Source organism: Carassius auratus, chromosome 35 (genome assembly GCF_003368295.1).
Source record: "Carassius auratus strain Wakin chromosome 35, ASM336829v1, whole genome shotgun sequence".
NCBI lineage: Eukaryota > Metazoa > Chordata > Actinopteri > Cypriniformes > Cyprinidae > Carassius > Carassius auratus.
This window is the reverse complement of record NC_039277.1, coordinates 1,727,872-1,745,467: the sequence shown is the minus strand read 5'-3', so window position 1 is coordinate 1,745,467 and position 17,596 is coordinate 1,727,872.

The following is a 17,596-nucleotide window of genomic DNA, read 5'->3' as shown; positions in this document are numbered from 1 at the left end:
GATGTGCCCGTAAGTGACTGTCATAGATTTTCAAGCTGAAGTAAATATTGCGTTTCTCCATCAGGAAGGAACTAATTGCATTATTTAGTTAATTTCAGTTCCTTTAGATCTAGGTACATGTGGTTGAGTTGTAAAGTATCTGTGTTTCAGTATATAATGTCAGTCCAGACAGTTGGTGAGGTTATCACTCAAGCCAGAGGGTTTCTGTCTTCAGGATGAAAATAGGTCACCAGAGATTTGGCACCCATCCAGCCAGGCCGAGCTTTATTCAGCAGGCTGAGAGACCCTGGAAAAACAGTGCCGAAGACGTCAGACACTTTCTTGTTTGTGCTTCTTTGTGGCCTTGGACCAGTTTGTTCACTGACCTGTTATCTGAAGATGTGAACATCTTTGCGGATATCTATTTCTACAGTTTCAGACCTGCAGTGTTTTCCATTTGCTTTAATAAGTCAGAGCATGTTCCTTTTAGCGCTCTGTTGATAATGTGTAATGCTTGCTTGCTACTCCGAAGATAATTATTTAATTGACATCCTGATTACCAAAAAAGTGCTTGATTGGTAGTGTTTGGAAAATTACAAGACTGCAAAGGATATTCCACATGAAGTCTTGAGTTGTTTGATAAATCAACATTTCCAGTTGCTGGTATTGAATAAGAGTATAGATTATGGGATTTAGAGTATGGGAGCGTAGCCTTAATCATCCCAGCCACTTCAACACGTGAAGCTCTTTTCCAATGACTCTGCATGTGGTGGGGTCAGAATAGCAAGAGATATTCACACCCTGGACTGATGAAGCACATGGCCACATGCCTTCAGCACAAATATGCCAGTGGGGAAGGGCAAGGGTGACCAGGGTTTGGGCCTTCCTCTTGAGATTTTGTAGGTCATAACAAACTTTAAGTGCTTGGAAAGCTTTACAGAGCCTTAGTCTTCACACTCTTCAGGAAATTACCTTGTGACAATAGAAATGTTTCTGCTAGTGGAGATTTTATTATTGTTTAGACCATGAGTTTGAGATACCACACAAATGGGTTTGAAGAATAGACTAAAGAAACACTAAGATGCTGTTGTGACATTAAACGTTGGTTCGGACTTGCATGTGTTTTGGTTTTTGTTTTGGACCAGCATGTTTTAACCGCTGGAAATGCTGCTGATGTTCGCGTCCTCTCAGCCTTAATAGCAAACACACTGCTGTTTTTTCCACTAATGCACCATCTAGTCAACAAATTAATTACTTTGTAATGATATGAAAACATGCACTACAGTATACTACTGTATACTGTATACTGTCCAGTATACAGTATATACAGTGTACACAAATGTATATTTGTCAATGTTTTAAATCTGCATCTAAAGTGTCCAATTCTGTGCAGCAATGCTAATGCTTCCGCTTTGGTAGTACGTTTTTTTGAATGGATGTCAAGTCAAGGAGGTGAGTTGGTCCATGTTTCAGGAGGTAGATGTTTCAGAGGAGGGCGGGGTGATTTGAGTTCAGGGCTCTCTTAGCCTGGGGGAAAAAGCTGTTGAGCAGTCTGGAGAAGCGGGCTCTGATGCTCCGGTACCGTCTTCCTGATGGTAGGAGCTGGAAGAGACTGTGGGAGGGATGGGTGGGGTCCTTCACGATACTGTTGGCTTTGCTGGAGCATCGTGTAAGGAAAATGTCCATGATGTAGGGGAGAGGTACACGATGATCTTTGCAGCTGTGTTCATTGTCCGCTGGAGGGTCTTGCGGTCTGCTGCACTACAGTTCCCGTATCAGACAGTGATGCAGCTGGTCAGCACACTCTCTATGGTTCCTCTGTAGAATGTGGTGAGGATCAGTGGAGGGAGACTTGCTCTTTTCAGCCGGCGGAGAAAGTGTAGGTGAGCTGTCTACGGTCAGTAGGGGGTGGTCAACAGAGTTTCTTATGAAGTCCATCACAACCTCATTTGTCTTCTCCACATTGAGGGACATGTTGTTAGTGCCACACCATTCAGCCAGCTGTGCCACTTCCTCTCTGTAGTGGGTTTCAATGCTGTTGCTGATGAGACCTACCACATGATGTGGTTGGAGCTGAATTGGCAGTGAAGTCGTGGGTCAGCAGCGTGAAGAGCAGCGGGCTGAGCATAGAGCCTTGTGGAGCACCTGTGCTCAGTGTGGTAGTGTTCAAGGTGTTGTGGCTGACACGGTCTGACTGGTGTCTTCCAATTAGAGGCTTCACTATGCTGAAAAACAGCTTTTTGGAGGAAACAGCTCATCATTTAATAAATCAGCTTTACACTTAACAATAGTTCTGGATTCTTTTTAGAGTTTACACAGAAAAAAATGCAGTTTTATAAGAGTCACTAACATTTGTGACAGATGGGATTGAGTTTATGGTATTCTCATTCATTCCTAGGGTATCCATAAACATGGATTGAGTGCCGCACAACACGACTGAAACTCAGTTACGTCAAGGCTGTAATGTGATTGGTTATTAAGACACATGTGATCCAAGTTGACCCTTGCACTTTGTCCTCCAATAGTAAGTAATGCAGACTCTCTCATCTCCCAGTAGTAGGATAATGACCGTTTCATGATGGGATCTTGCGTCCTTGTGTTCAGTGCAGACTTACCGTTAGAAATGCCAGAAGACCCTGTGAGCGGACGACATACAGAAGCCTGTAAGCTTTTTTTGTTGTTGTTATTATTTATTGTGTATCGCTCCCTATAATGTGCTGGGAAAGTCAAGTGAGTGGCAAGATCACAGCGCATCACAAAGATGTTTTCTGTGTTCTCGCGTCCATTCTTTGCATTCTTGGAATTGAGAAACAGCCAATCCCTGGAACAAGAGTTTCTCAGCAACTCCAGCATTGGATGCAACCCTGAAGATCTGTCTGCATGGATCTTTGCCGATAGTTCCAGCAATAAACTATTGGTGCTGATTAATCTGCAAACCGAAACATCAGTCAACCTCTTCCACTGACCCACTTCTCAGTACCTCAATATGCTTTGATTAGCCTGGCCCAGATTCTTTAAGGACTATTTCAGATTTAGCCGTCTCTGTTTATCACAGCCCACACATTATCACAACAAATACGAAATCACATGGAGGATAAAATGGGACTCTGAAAGAGATGTCTTTGAGTGGAGCTGTAAGTTTTGAATGTTGATTCACCTACTTTTTTCAAAAATTTTGGGTAACACTTTACAATAAGGTCCAATTACTTAATGTTAGTTAATGCATCAACTAACTAATACAACTGGCAATGTTATTTTTCCAGATTGTTACAAGGCAGCCACACTGTGGGAAAATCACTTCACTTGTTTATTTTCATAGTTCTTCATACTTCCTGTCCAGTGCTGGGAACGATTGTGTTACGTGTTTAATGAGGAGGAACAGAAGGTCAGTCCAGGCTGGTAGTATATAGGCCTTTTGTAACAGGAGAGACATGCGAGAGGTGTGTTTTTGTTTTGTTTGTGAGATGTATGACTTCACTGACACACCTTTAAAATAGTGTGAAATGCAGTGATCCCAGATAAATGGGGTGGAGTGTTACAGTAGATGTTTTGTATGTGCTTGTTCAAGTTTCATTTTCTCATGGTGTTGAAAGATTTACTTGAATCATATCTTTACTTTATGGAGTGTTTGTGTGGCAATGCATAATTAAAGTAATTAAATAAGAATGCGTGCACATCTGTCAATCAAATCATTATTTGCTGGTTTGCTTGCAAAAATTAGACGTCATTATTTAAACACAAGCAGAATAAATTACTATATATAGTTCAGTGACATTGAACTAAACGTTTCAGTTTATATGAGAAATATAGCTGCAAGCAGCAATTACTGGGGTTCAAGCATTTTAAGACGTTTCAGTAATTATAGACATTTTAAGATGATTTTACCCAAAAAGGCTGAAAAATCACAAATACAATCACTAGTAATATTATTTAGTGATTTACTACTTTTGACCAATTGGTGGCGCAATACATATTTACCTCTAGTTGGTGCTGCCCCAAAACTTTCTGAGTACTTTCAGAGCAGAATTAATAAGTAAAAAGAGCAATTTTTCATATCTCCTGACCACTAGGTGGCACTGTGTTGAAATTCTGCAGGTAACCTCAGGTCATGGTTGCGATAACAAACTCCAAGCTTGGTCTGAATACTATAAAGTGTGGAGATATATAAAGTCTTGTGTCCACTTTGGCGAACTCTTCATTAAATTCATTTGTGCGTTATCCGAGAACGATTGATTTTTGGCCAAGAGTCAAAAAGGCCCATCGAGTTTCGTTCTGATCGGCCTCCATTAACCTTGTCTGAAGGGCACTCAAAATTATCCAATTCATTGTCCAATATCTGCCATTTTCTTCATGATACACCAAAGATCTCAAAAGTATAGGTGGCATCTTGGATAAAGACACTGCATGCCAAATTTTAAATCAACCAAACAAATGGGTGTGTAGTTAGGACCATTTTCATTTTTGTTTTCACATTAATTATATATATATATATATATATTTATTTTTTTTGTTTCAGATTGAGCTCATTCGTATGTGTTCCAAGTTTGGCAAAAAATATCTCATTCCATTTAAAGAGCTATAACCATTTAAATAAAAGTGGCCCCGCCACTGATCTATATACAGTACTGTGCAAAAGTCTTGGGCCACTAGTTTTTTCACCAACAAAAATGTTTTTAAGTTAGTTATTTCTATCTTTTGCTGTAGTGTGTCAGTAGTAAATATCAGTTTACACTTCCAAACATTATTTTTGCCATTAAATGTAATAATTCAGTGAGATTTTTGATTGCACAAGGAGTCTGACAGCAGCCAGAGCTCCACACAGAGATCTGATCTGATCTGATAATCATCAGTCTGTCTGGAATAACATGAAGAAACAGAACAAACTGAGACAGACTCAATCCAGAAGAACTGTGCCAATGTCTCCAAGACACTTCAAAACCTGCAGACTCATACAAAACCTTCACTTCACCTTGACATGAGCCTCCATGTTAACTTTCCTTTTTATCTTTCAGACTCCTTGTGCAATCAAAAATCTCACTGGATTACTACATTTAATGGCAAAAATAATGTTTGGAAAATGTAAACTGATATTTAATACTGACACACTACAGCTAAACAGAAAAAACTGACTTAAAACCATTTTTGTTGGTGAAAATACTAGTGCCCTAAGACTTTTGCACAGTACTGTATATTACTGGATCTCTCCTGTAAATAATTATTTTTCTTAAGTCCGTAGCATACACAGTCAGTGTTATTTCTCTGAAAAAGTTATGATGTTTGTATTATTTTCTCTCCTGAGGGAGTAACATCTATTTAAGACTCCTCAAGATGTGCAAATTCTGTGGCATTTTAGCATTAGTTTCCAGGAGTAGCCTAATGTGTTTAATTAATTATTAATTTAACCGACGTTTAAATCATTATCATGCAGTTACCATACTGTACAAGTAAAAAACAACATGATTACATAAACTGTGAATGTACAAGACAAATTAACACATACTGTATGTAAAAAGCATAAATCTTTATTCAGATTTCATGAGCACTTTGTCATTTGCATATGTTGTGGATTCGTCTGTCTGATGTTCATCATGTTCATCTGATATTTGCTATGGTAATGTTTAGGACATTTAACTTTTTAATATGCAGGGAAATTCCCAAAGTTAAACAAATAAACGGTTCACATGCTCAGGACGTTTGCATTGTAAGAACGCACAGGGATACTTAAGATATAAAAACGTTGACTCGTTTGATGTTTTCTCTTTAAAATCGTATGATTTCCTAAAGAATGTATGGGAAAACTACTGCAACTTCAACTTGGATTTGATCACTTTTGCTATTCAGACCGCAAACTCCAGAGAAATCTCTATTCGCTTCTTATTAGATGAAAACCTAGGACTAGTTTTCAAAAGTCGGTTTTGTGAAAAATGTTAAAAAAAATTAGCACAATTTTGCTACTAGTTGCTTTTCAGAATTTAGGCCATTATTATGGGCCCCAAAATAGGGCAAGGTAGAACATTAACTGTGAGGTTCCATCCTCAGAATGGTCACGTTATTTGCCGACCACTTGTCCATGCATTTTCTAAGTCCCGTCTAGTTTTTAAAGATTATATTTAAAGGGCTGCAGGGATTGTGTAGCCCTTCCAAGAACTCCAGCACATGTTTGACTGTGATGCTTTTACTTGAAGGCTGCTCTGGTTTCTTGGAAGGCAATGTGTAACCCTCGCCAGCCTCTACTGCTGATTTCAAAACAACCCTGAGCTAACCTTCGTCACACTCTTTGCCCTCCTTCTTTTCTCCAACATGTTGACACTGTTTCTGGTAAGTTTTTTTTATTTTATTTTTTATTTTTTTTATTTTTTTGCCGGTGGTGGTGGTGTTGTAAATGCACTGAATAAAGGCAAAGTCAGGACTGATGTGATGCAAGGATTTCCCTGAATTTCTTGTGAAATCTCTGCTGCATAATGAGTGTTTTTGTTTGTTGTTGAATGTTGCTCAAGTCATTGAGTTTAGTCCACTAATACGGAGAGCAGCATTTGATCTAATAGTGTATTTCTCTAACATCAAGGATTATCATGAAATGTAATAAACCATTGAAAAGGTGTTTGGCAGCCACAGATATAAATTTGATTGTTTAAAAACCGTTGGTGGCTAATGAAAGAGAGGATTGCAATAAAAAGAAATCTCTTGTTGCTCATTGTTGCGTTTGCATATTGTATTGTTTACAGTAAGTAGGATTTGTCAAAAGATGGTTTGATTAAAATTCAAGTGAAAGGAACCTGTCTTTTTGCAGTAACATGCCAACACAGTACATTTCCAAAGAAAAGAGTCATGGATTCAAAGATTATGAAAGGATGTTGGTTTAGAAAGTTTTTTCTGAGTTAAATTTGCCATAATTTCAATAGTGTCGACAAATGGAATTAAAAAAAAACAACAAAAAAACATGTTTTTCAAAAGCTCTAAAGAGTTTCAGGACTTGGAAAGAAATTCCCAAAAACTGCTATAACCCTCTTGTTTTTCCAAACCTTTTATTTTATTTTATAAAAAGACATGTCGGCTTTTAACAATCAAATGAAATCACTTCCAACAAAATCCATAGATAGGTAGATTCTGCATAAATTGTTACATTTAATTATGTTATAAGAACAGAAACTTATTAAATGGATTTGTAATTATTATAATTTTTTTTAATCGTTTTGATGACATTTCTGCCCTGCTAAGTGTGATGGCAGTGAGGCGAGAGAGACTGCTCAAAACTCTTCAGATCTCATAATTCGGAGGAACATTAATATAACATCATCCTCTGTAAAGAAATGAAGCGTGAACATATGTGAATTTATCATCATCTTTCTAAATGTGCACTTTTTTGGGCTAAAAGCTTAATGGAGCCGTTTAAAGTGATGACCAACAGACATCATTCAATACGTCCTTTTCTGTGTGATATAATGATAAATACCAGTTTTATGCTGTTTGATTATGGCCTCGAATGTCACAGTTAGAATCTGTTAACCCATGCGTGTTCAGTGGACATGCAGCAAAAAATGATAACTGAACAAATGACACAAACGTAAATGGGCAAACAGGGCCCATGGGCTGCAGCCCAGTGTTAAGTCTGGGCATGGTGCTCGCATAGGAATAGTCAAACTGGAAAAACAGGCAGTCAGTGCGGCTGTGCCCTAGATTTATAAATACTATGATTTATTCATGTGTCTTTATGCCAGGGAGAGGTGGCAGTTGCCCATGGAGGGCTGGGAACCGCTTTATTGGTGAGCACTTACGCAACACGTCCCTGCGCTTTCATGTGTAAACATATTTCACACAAGAGCTTGAGTAAGAGTTGTGCAACTGAGATTGCCTGATTATGTAAATTCATGTGAAAGGAACCCAGAAGTTGTGGTAACATGCCATAACTGCACATTTCCGAAGAAAAGATTCATGATTCAACTATCATAAATGGAGATGGTGGATTTTACATTTCTGAGTAGAAGCTGCCATGATTTCAATAGTGATTTGCAAAAAGCCCTACAGTGTTTCCATTCTTCAGGAAATCAGGGATGCACGGAGGCTTTTCAGTCTGGTTCTCATAAGAGCACACAGCGGGACCCATTAAATAAAATAATTAATAATAGTGATGATTGTATTATTGTGTTTTACTTATTTTGTTTCTTTTAATTTGAATAATGCTGAATAAAATATTGACAATTTATAGTATTTTAAATAAATATTTATAGTGCTATTATATTTTAACATTTAAAAGTGACTATTAAATAAAAATACAATTATTTTTATAAAAAAATACAATGTTTGTATTTACATTTTATGTAAACAATTTTTTATTTCTTTTATTACTTTATTATTATTATTATTATTATTTATTTTCAGCAGTTTCAAAGCTGAAAGCAGCAAGCTTTTATTTTGGTGGGTTGCGGGGCAAGTAAGTATAGACCAATTCAGAGTAGACGTCACAGTTACGTCACTTGCAGCTGAGCGCTGTTGTATGAGTTGCTTTCTTATGTAAAAAGTGACTCCCCAATGCTGTGTGTGTGTGTGTGTGTGTGTGTGTGTGTGCTCTTGTTTTTGTGACATATCAGGACACAACTCTGTATAATGACATGGGAATGACACCCGTATTACAAGGAAAGAGTGACTTATGAGGACATAACACATGTCCCCATTTTTCAAAACACTTATAAATCATACAGAATGAGTTTTTTTTTTTTGAGAAAGTAAAAATGCACAAAGTTTCCTGTGAGGGTTAGGGTTAGGGGTAGGGTTGGTGTAGGGGCATAGAATATACAGTTTGTACAGTATAAAAACCATTACACCTATGGGATGAACACACTTTACACAAAAACAAACATGCGTGTGTGTGTGTTCACATTACTTGAACATAAAAGAAGATACTTTGAAGATTGCTGGTAATCAAACAGTTGGTGATTGCCATTGACTTCCATAGTATTTTTTTCCTACTATGGAAGTCAATGGGAACCACCAACTGTTTGATTACCAGCAATCTTCAAAATATCTTCTTTTATGTTCAACACAAGAAAGCAACTCATACAGGTTTGAAACAACATGAGGGTGATTAATGATGATAGAGTTTTATTTTGGGGTGAACTATCCCTTTAAAACGACACACTATGGATGAAAACTGCTGTGCTTATTACTCTACTTTTAAAGCATACATTTGATTTAAACAATGGGTCTATAATATTCACATATGCTGTTCATAGAGGATGTATTGTATCAGCCTTACAGTCACAACATGAAATATCATTTCAACCACATTTTACATTTATTTTATCTCACAATTCAGAATTTTTTTTTCTTGCAAATGTATATATCCTAATTTGAATAAAGTCACTCTTCATTTGCATAAAGGTGAATTATTCTGAACTTTGTCGGCCCGCTGGACATGCTCCATTCGGTCGCTGTCGCATTCAGTTCGCAACAGAGAAAAATTAATGTCCAAGAAAACTTAAAGAATAAAAAATATATAAACATTTAGAAAACACACCATAGAAAGACCCCTAAAGTTAGGGTGTCTTGTGAATTCAGACGGTAATGTGAGGAACAGACTGACATTTGAGTCAATCACTGATAATCTTCACATCCACAGCAATGTTCTCCATTTTAGGAAACATACTGTATCTCTTACTCACCGTATAAGTCTTACTTTCTCTCTTACTCTGAGTTGTGTAACTGCATTCAGTCATGCCACACAAGGAAACCCGTTTTGAACCAGTGGCATTTGTTCACTGGAATGCAGATGTGATTATTCTTATTTTTCTGAAGAACAGACTGAAATGTTTCACAAGACCTAAAATTACTTGCCTCCTTATTACTTGCCAGATATGACTTGATCTGCTTTTAAATGTAATCTTGCGTTGATGTTTATTTGTTTGTCCGGGAACTCAACAACCCTGGTCATTTCTACTCTAATGTTGCATGGAAATATGAAAGCATCTCATTTCTAAAATGACAGAATCTTCAACTGTTCTTTAAACTCTGATAGAATAACATCAAAATATTTATAACATTTGAAAAAGTTTGCCTTTAACTTGAACTGTAGTACATATCTTTTTTTCTTATTGTCATGCCAAGAGCCTTTAGCAATACCAGTAAACGCTTTCAACATACTACCAAGGTATCAATAAAGTTCATTTCCTGCTTTTGAATAGATAAGATCGTAGTTATTGTTTAAAGACATTACAGCCTGTGATAAGGGTGCGCAGCTTCAGATTCTTCTGGTGCAGTTGTGGGGAACACTTTGTTTTAAGGATCAATTCTTATTCTTAATAGCATGCATATTGCTAACATATTGGCTGTTTATAAAGCACATATACATGCTTTATTCTGCATGAGCATATTTTAGATCCCTTAATCCACCCCAAACCCAAACGTAACTACCTTAATACTATTAATCAGAGTTTACCATGGCAGTGAATTGTCAATTAAAACACTTGTTGTGCTTTAATCGTCTCAGAAAAACAAATGGCTGAATCAATGTGTCCTCTTTCCCACTTTCAACACCCACTTTTTCTACATTTTCCCATATTCTCGTCAGAACTGACCTATGCCCAAGTGAGAGAAGTTTTGTAACACTTTATTTTGAAATTTAAAGCATCCTTAGGGGTCACATCTGTCACTTTGACAGCCTTAGACAACAGAGAGCGAAAATGAAGAAAACTAGTTTTTGAAGGCAGGTATACAGCAAAGTGTGCAGCATCGATTTCAAATAAATGGTTTCCATAAAGATATTGGGCAGCACAACTGTTTTCAACACTAATAATAATCAGAAATGTTGTTTGAGCAGCAAATCATCATATAAGAATGATTTCTGAAGATCATGTGACTCTGACGACTGGAGGAATGATGCTGGAAATGTCTGTGTTGACACCTGACTTTAGCTTGTTGTTGTAGATTTTGAACGAACTGCCATTGGTGTTGAGGGAAACATTATCACCTCTATTTTAAAAGATGTTTATTTTTGTATTTTGCTTTGTGAAAAACAGACATCCTGTGATGCATGAGATAAACCGTCGTGCTGTACAATATACTCTACGTCTCTCATCTCACCAGCGAAAGTCTTTACATAAAGTCGTGGGCAGCTGTCATCGGAGAACCAAAGCGAGCGTCTGCCTCATGACATCACCTTGACCTCCGAGAGCAGCCTGTCAGCACGACCGGTCCCACAGGAAGTGACCTCATAGAGCACAGACCACCTCAGCTTTTCTGTTCAAGTCATTAAAAGAGGAAAATGCCAACACATGCAAAACAAAACAAAATTTTATCATGGTAATTCGCCCAGCCCTAATACATACACTTACAGAAACACTGCTGTTTCCAGCTGAAATGAACACAAGTCGCATTTAAACCTCAACAGCTTTTATTCCTTTTCACATAAATTATGATTAGGGGGCAGATTATTAATGAATAAAGACTTAGAGGTTTCTTGTACAATACTGTGTTAAGGCCTCAAAACACTATATTTTTTGTAAATGAATGCATTTTGCTGTTTCCAACATATAACCATAAGTAACATAAAAAATAATGTATGTACAGTGTTTTGCTTATCTGAAAAATTAAGCTTGCTCGGTAGCGCACCTGGTAAAGCATTGTACTAATGATGTGAAGTCTCGTGACTGTCTCGTGAAACAGCTCAAAGACTCGTAGAAGCAATCTAAAACAGCTTGGTTGCCTCAGCAAATGCGTTTTTATCTCACATTTGCTTTCGATTAGCTTTAGGGTCAAGTTTAGTGATAAGTGCTGCTTTATTCAAATGTAATAGAATATTCATCTTTTTTTATTAGCCAATTACTGGACATTTTGTTTCTGAACTGCCATGATATATATAGCAACCAACATAATGAAACTTTGGCAGATTCACAGTATTCCAATGAGCCTGTGATGAGGGGAAAAAATAATAATAATTCTTCACTAGGAGGCAAAATAGCTAGTTTGTGTGTGACTTTGTTTTTGTTGTTTAGAAGAGCGGTAGTTATATACAGAAAGAGTGCTATTGAGTCTATAATGCCAAAGGACATTTGCTTAAAATTGGGTTGTTTTTCTAATGAAGGGTTCAGATATTTATGTTTTTGTGAAAATGCCAAGGCCGCCTTCAAAAGTAGGTCTCTTTTTTATTCCTATAACTACAAGGAGAAAAGAAAGTGTGTTGTGTCCGCGTTCAACCATATTTCAGACTCTAGCAGCCAGAGATGGGACTAAGTCACACATGTGCAAGTCTCAAGTAAGTCTCAAGTCTTAACCTTCAAGTCTCAAGTAAGTCCCAAGCATTTTTTTCTTGGGCAAGTCAAGTCAAGTCAAGTCACAAGCTATGTCAAGTCAAGTCCAAGTCAAGTCACCTTAATATTGTTATTTTACTTGCAGAATCTGATCTTAATAAAGTTAAAAGACAAGATATAAGTAACTGTCAGTAAAGTAAAATAATTTGGATTTGCATTGTAAATACTCATGTTCAGTAAAATACATCATGGAATCAAACAAAATTGTAACTTCCTAAAATTATTTATTTTTCACTTCTGCCAACAGTGTTTGAAATGTTTTACATTTTCAACATTGAGTCCATAAAACTAAACATCCAACAGACTCCTCTCTGAACACCTCTCTCTCTCTCTCTCTCTCAAACCCAGTTTACATACAACATTAAACTGTTACATTTCTCCTCTCTCTCTCTCTCTCTCTCTCTCTCAGAGTATAGAATATAAATATGACGTATTTTCAGTTGTTTCATACTTTTTTGTTATGTACAGTACAGACCAAAAGTTTGGACACACCTTCTCATTCAAAGACTTTTCTTTATTTTCATGACTATGAAAATTGTAGATTCATGCTGAAGGCATCAAAACTATGAATTAACACATGTGGAATTATACATGGAATTATATACATAACAAAAAAGTGTGAAACAACCGAAAATATGTCATATTGTAGGTTCTTCAAAGTAGCCACTTTTTGTTTTGAATACTGCTTTCACACTCTTGGCATTCTCTTGATGAGCTTCAAGAGGTAGTCACCTGAAATGATCTTCAACAGTCTTGAAGGAGTTCCCCGAGAGATGCTTAGCACTTGTTGGCCCTTTTGCCTTCTGTCTGTGGTCCAGCTCACCCCTAAACCATCTTGATTGGGTTCAGGTCTGGTGACTGTGGAGGCCAGGTCATCTGGCGCAGCACCCCATCACTCTCCTTCTTGGTCAAATAGCCCTTGATGCCTTCACTGTGACTCTACAATATTCATAGTCATGAAAATAAAGAAAACTCTTTGAATGAGAAAGTGTGTCCAAACTTTTGGTCTGTACTGTATATATGTATATATATATATATATATATATATATATATATATATATATATATATATATATATATATATATATATATGTCTGTGTGTGTGTGTGTGTGTGTGTGTGTGTGTGTGTGATATGCACTTCTCATGATTGGGTAATCGCGGCAGCTACATTTGTTTTTCTGATTAATTGTTTTGCTCTATGAGAAAGACAAGGTAACAAAATATTCGGGGCTTATGCCCCCTTAGCCCAGCCCTAGCGCAGCCCCATTCAATGCGTTTTTTTTGACGGCCTGCTAGCGGATCATTAGGGGCCGTTCACATCACTTCTTTTGTGCGCGCAAGTTCGTTATTTCCAATGTAGGCGCGCGGTATGCGCGCTCATAATGGAAGCAACGCGCTCACGACGCGCACCGCATCGAGTTAAAAACATCTAAACTTTTCAGAATGCTGCAAGCGCACTGCAGGTCATGTGACAATAACTAACCAATCAGCTTCATCCTTTCCCGTATCAACGTTGAAAGCTCAGCTAAGATGAAGGAACAGCTGTTCATAGCTGTATATGGATTGCCATTTTGAAATGAATTTAGTAGCAGAGCTACTGCGAGCGATTTTTAGTGCTGCAAATCCATTTATCCTTTGCTGAAATTTCTACGTCTTCATTGAGAGAGAGCGTGTCATGGATGCTTAGCAACGACAGACGCCCCAGGAGCACTTCTGCCGGAGCGCTTTGGAAAGAAGGAGAAAGCGGCGCGACTAGCGTTTTCCACGCGTTTTTAGTCGCGAACTATTGAAGACAAAAGCGATGACCCTCGGTACCTCTCAGGCTGACATGTTGATGTGATGTGATATCTGATTTAAGTGGGCGTGGTGTGCGTAAGGTAGAGAGGACATGACTGATGATAGTGTCCTGATCCAGTCACGACGCTATTCTCAGCCTGCGCTCCAGCTGAGTAATCAACTTTATTTAAAAAAATAATTTATATATTTTATATTCAAACTGAAAACATGATTTGATTAACACTCAAGTCATTCAAGTCATCGTGTCTCAAGTCAAGTCAAGTCCCGAGTCTTTAACTTCCAAGTCCGAGTCAAGTCTCAAGTCCTAAAAATAGCGACTCGAGTCCAAGTCACCAAGTCACAAGTCCCCATGTCTGTGTAACCCCTCTCACCCGGGTCCTCTCTGACACTCCTCGCACTCGCTCCGAGCGGGGCTCGAACCCGGGTCTTCCGGCATGGGAGGCGGACGCACTAACAAGGAGGCTAAATGGCTACAGCCACTAGCGTCTGTCGCTAGTGCGTCTCTTGAGATCGGGGAGTGAGGTTTACCTGCACAGCACTGCTCGCTGGCCTCCGTTACACTCACCCCCCTAAACCTCACTCCCATCCGGGTCACGGCACCAATGTAACCCCTCTCACCCGGGTCCTCTCTGACGCTCCTCGCACTCGCTCCGAGCGGGGCTCGAACCCGGGTCTTCCGGCATGGGAGGCGGACGCACTAACAAGGAGGCTAAATGGCTACAGCCACTAGCGTCTGTCGCTAGTGCGTCTCTTGAGATCGGGGAGTGAGGTTTACCTGCACAGCACTACTCGCTGGCCTCCGTTACATCTGCTAGCAGCTAATGCAGGAATTGTGCTTCATAGAAACAGTCTGCGAATGACAACTGATGATGTTGATCTTCCAGGTGGATTTGAGGACTGGATTAGCTGTTGAAGAGGTATTTACTCGGTAAACATTTCCATGAACTCTTTCCCCGCCAGCATTTTTTTTTTTAAGTTGCCAGCCACCACCAGCGATTTTGATGATTTTCACAAAAAGTATGCAGTATATATTGCTGTGTGAATATTTGTATATGCAATACACCAAAAATAAAGATCAGAGCCTCTACTTTTAAACAACAACAACAACAAAAAATCAGTTTATTCTAGCTTAAAGTATTCTCTTTTTTATCAACACTTAAGTAGGTTTCATAAAAATGCATTATTTTGAGCAAAAAGGTGAGAAAATCTATTTTTTTAAATCAAAAAATATATCTGAATAATATTCAGTACTATAATCAAAGCATAAATCCAGTAAATCGCTTCTATCAACACCTCCAAAGCTTTTTGCTGATGATCGCATTACATCTGTTTACATAAGCGATCGCTAGTTTTTTCGTCCTGCTCATGTGTGTTTTTGTTGGGGAGGTTTTGTACTGGTTCAGAAGATATCACCCTCGAGAGTATAACAGAGAAAATGTGAAAAGCCATAAAAACTTGTCAATGGCGGTGAAACGTTGTCTTGTAAATGACGAGATAACTCATCCATGGCGGGGAAAGAGTTGATCTGAGAATCATGAAAGGTTGTTCTCATATCGCTGGGTTGGGTTCCACGACGTCAACATGAAACATTAGCACATTGCCCACCACTTGTTGGTCTTTTCCAGTTTGAAAGAGTCTGAAAGAAAAGGCAAATTCATTTTTTGCCACTAGGTGCGCTTTTGGAGTCATAAAAATAGTGGTTTGCGCGGTAATGCTGTACACAAAGCAGCACTGCGCTCACAAACACTGCTTTATCAGGCTTTACAGACATGATCCAATCAGACCAATCATGCAAAGGAGGAGTTTCGGAAAAATGTATGGTTGACTGAATCGTATAGAAGTCCATGAGCAAGTAAGGCAAAAATAAATGCATATTATAAGACAAGTAAAGTTTTTTTTTTACTTGCATGCATGTCAACCTGTTGTTGGTGACACCCAAAACCAAAATATGAACCTTTCATTACCCAGAATAGGGGCACTTTATTTTAACAGTGATGAATAAACCTTTCAAGATTGATTTCCACGTGTGCGGCCTTCTGACAAATTTACTCAAGTTCGAGTCCCAGCTTGAGGTCTTTTCCCCAGTTCTGTTTCCCTTCTCTTTTCCTGTTTCTCTCATAGTGTCCTGTCAAAATGCCTAAAGATTTAAGTATATAAAAGGAATGCATGTAACACGCAGTCTGTATATCAGCCGTTTCAAGTCTTAACATAATGCACTTCATGAAGAGAGCGGACGCTGGCCTAGATCACTCAGGAAGCCACTATATTTAGCTCTTAAGGAGCACAGCTTCAGCGTTCCTCTGATATCTGTGACTGTTGTCTCCTAGGACATCCCAACCAAAGACCGGCTGGAAGGTTTGCAGGCGTTCAAAGAGAAACGTCCTCCTTGCTACAAGAGCGAGTAAGAGTGGCCTAATCAACCCCATTACAAGCAGCTGCTTCTGAATCTCATAAAGAATGTTGTATACCTGAAATTTTTGGATCCCTGCCGGGGCCCTGGGGCCCGATGATGGTAAAACCCGTGGGGACTGGAGCTGGAATGTATGAAAGATGAAAGCTATTCCTATAAGTATGTGGATCAACTTCTTTTGGCATGGCATGTGAACTTTTTCCTTTAAGTTTGTGTTTATTACATAATATAAAGAGTCTTGGATTGTTCGTTCTTATCTGTTAAAATAATATGCAAGTAAGTAGTGCACCCAACATCCGCCTAGTTTTTGCTCTAAGTGGCAAAGAAATTAAGAAAAAGTGTTGTAATGTATACTTGTAATTTCTGCAATAAAGCCTTAAAACATTTCCATGCTCTGTGTCCTTCAACAGCACAACCACTGAAGATGGAAAAACTCCAAGATTAATAGCGATAAGTTCTTAAATATAAACATTATCTCACTTCCTCCAGTGAGTATAGCCTTCAGGTATTTACTCAAGTTATCCTACAGCTACACCCTGTTCTTTATAAATTCAATATCAGGCAGCAAAATATATCATCACTGGTGTAACAAAACAGCTTTATTCATGCTATTTGTCTTAACAAGGACATATATAATAAGAAAAGTATAAATGTACACACAGCATTTGAATATTTGAAGAAATATTGATTAAAAATGACAGTTAAAACTTGTTACAAATTGCTATTTCAAATAAATACTGGGTTGCACTTTATTTTACAGTACGTGTACTAACATGTACTTATAGTGTACTTACAGTGTATTTATCTAAGAAAGTTCTGGTAACACAAAGTAACTACATGGGGTAGGGTTAGGTTTTACCTAGTTATTACATAGTTATTGTAATTACTATAATAAGTAAATAGTATGTACATGAGGAACAAGACTGTAAAATAAAGTGCTATCAAATACTGTTCTTTTGAACTTTCTATTCAAAAATGGTTTCCACAAAAAGAATATTAAGCAGCAGCTTCAAGAGATGTGCATGGCAAAAACATGCTTCAAAAGCACCCAGAAACACTGATGATGCACTATATGTCACTTTGGTTAGACATGTTTAATAACAGTTA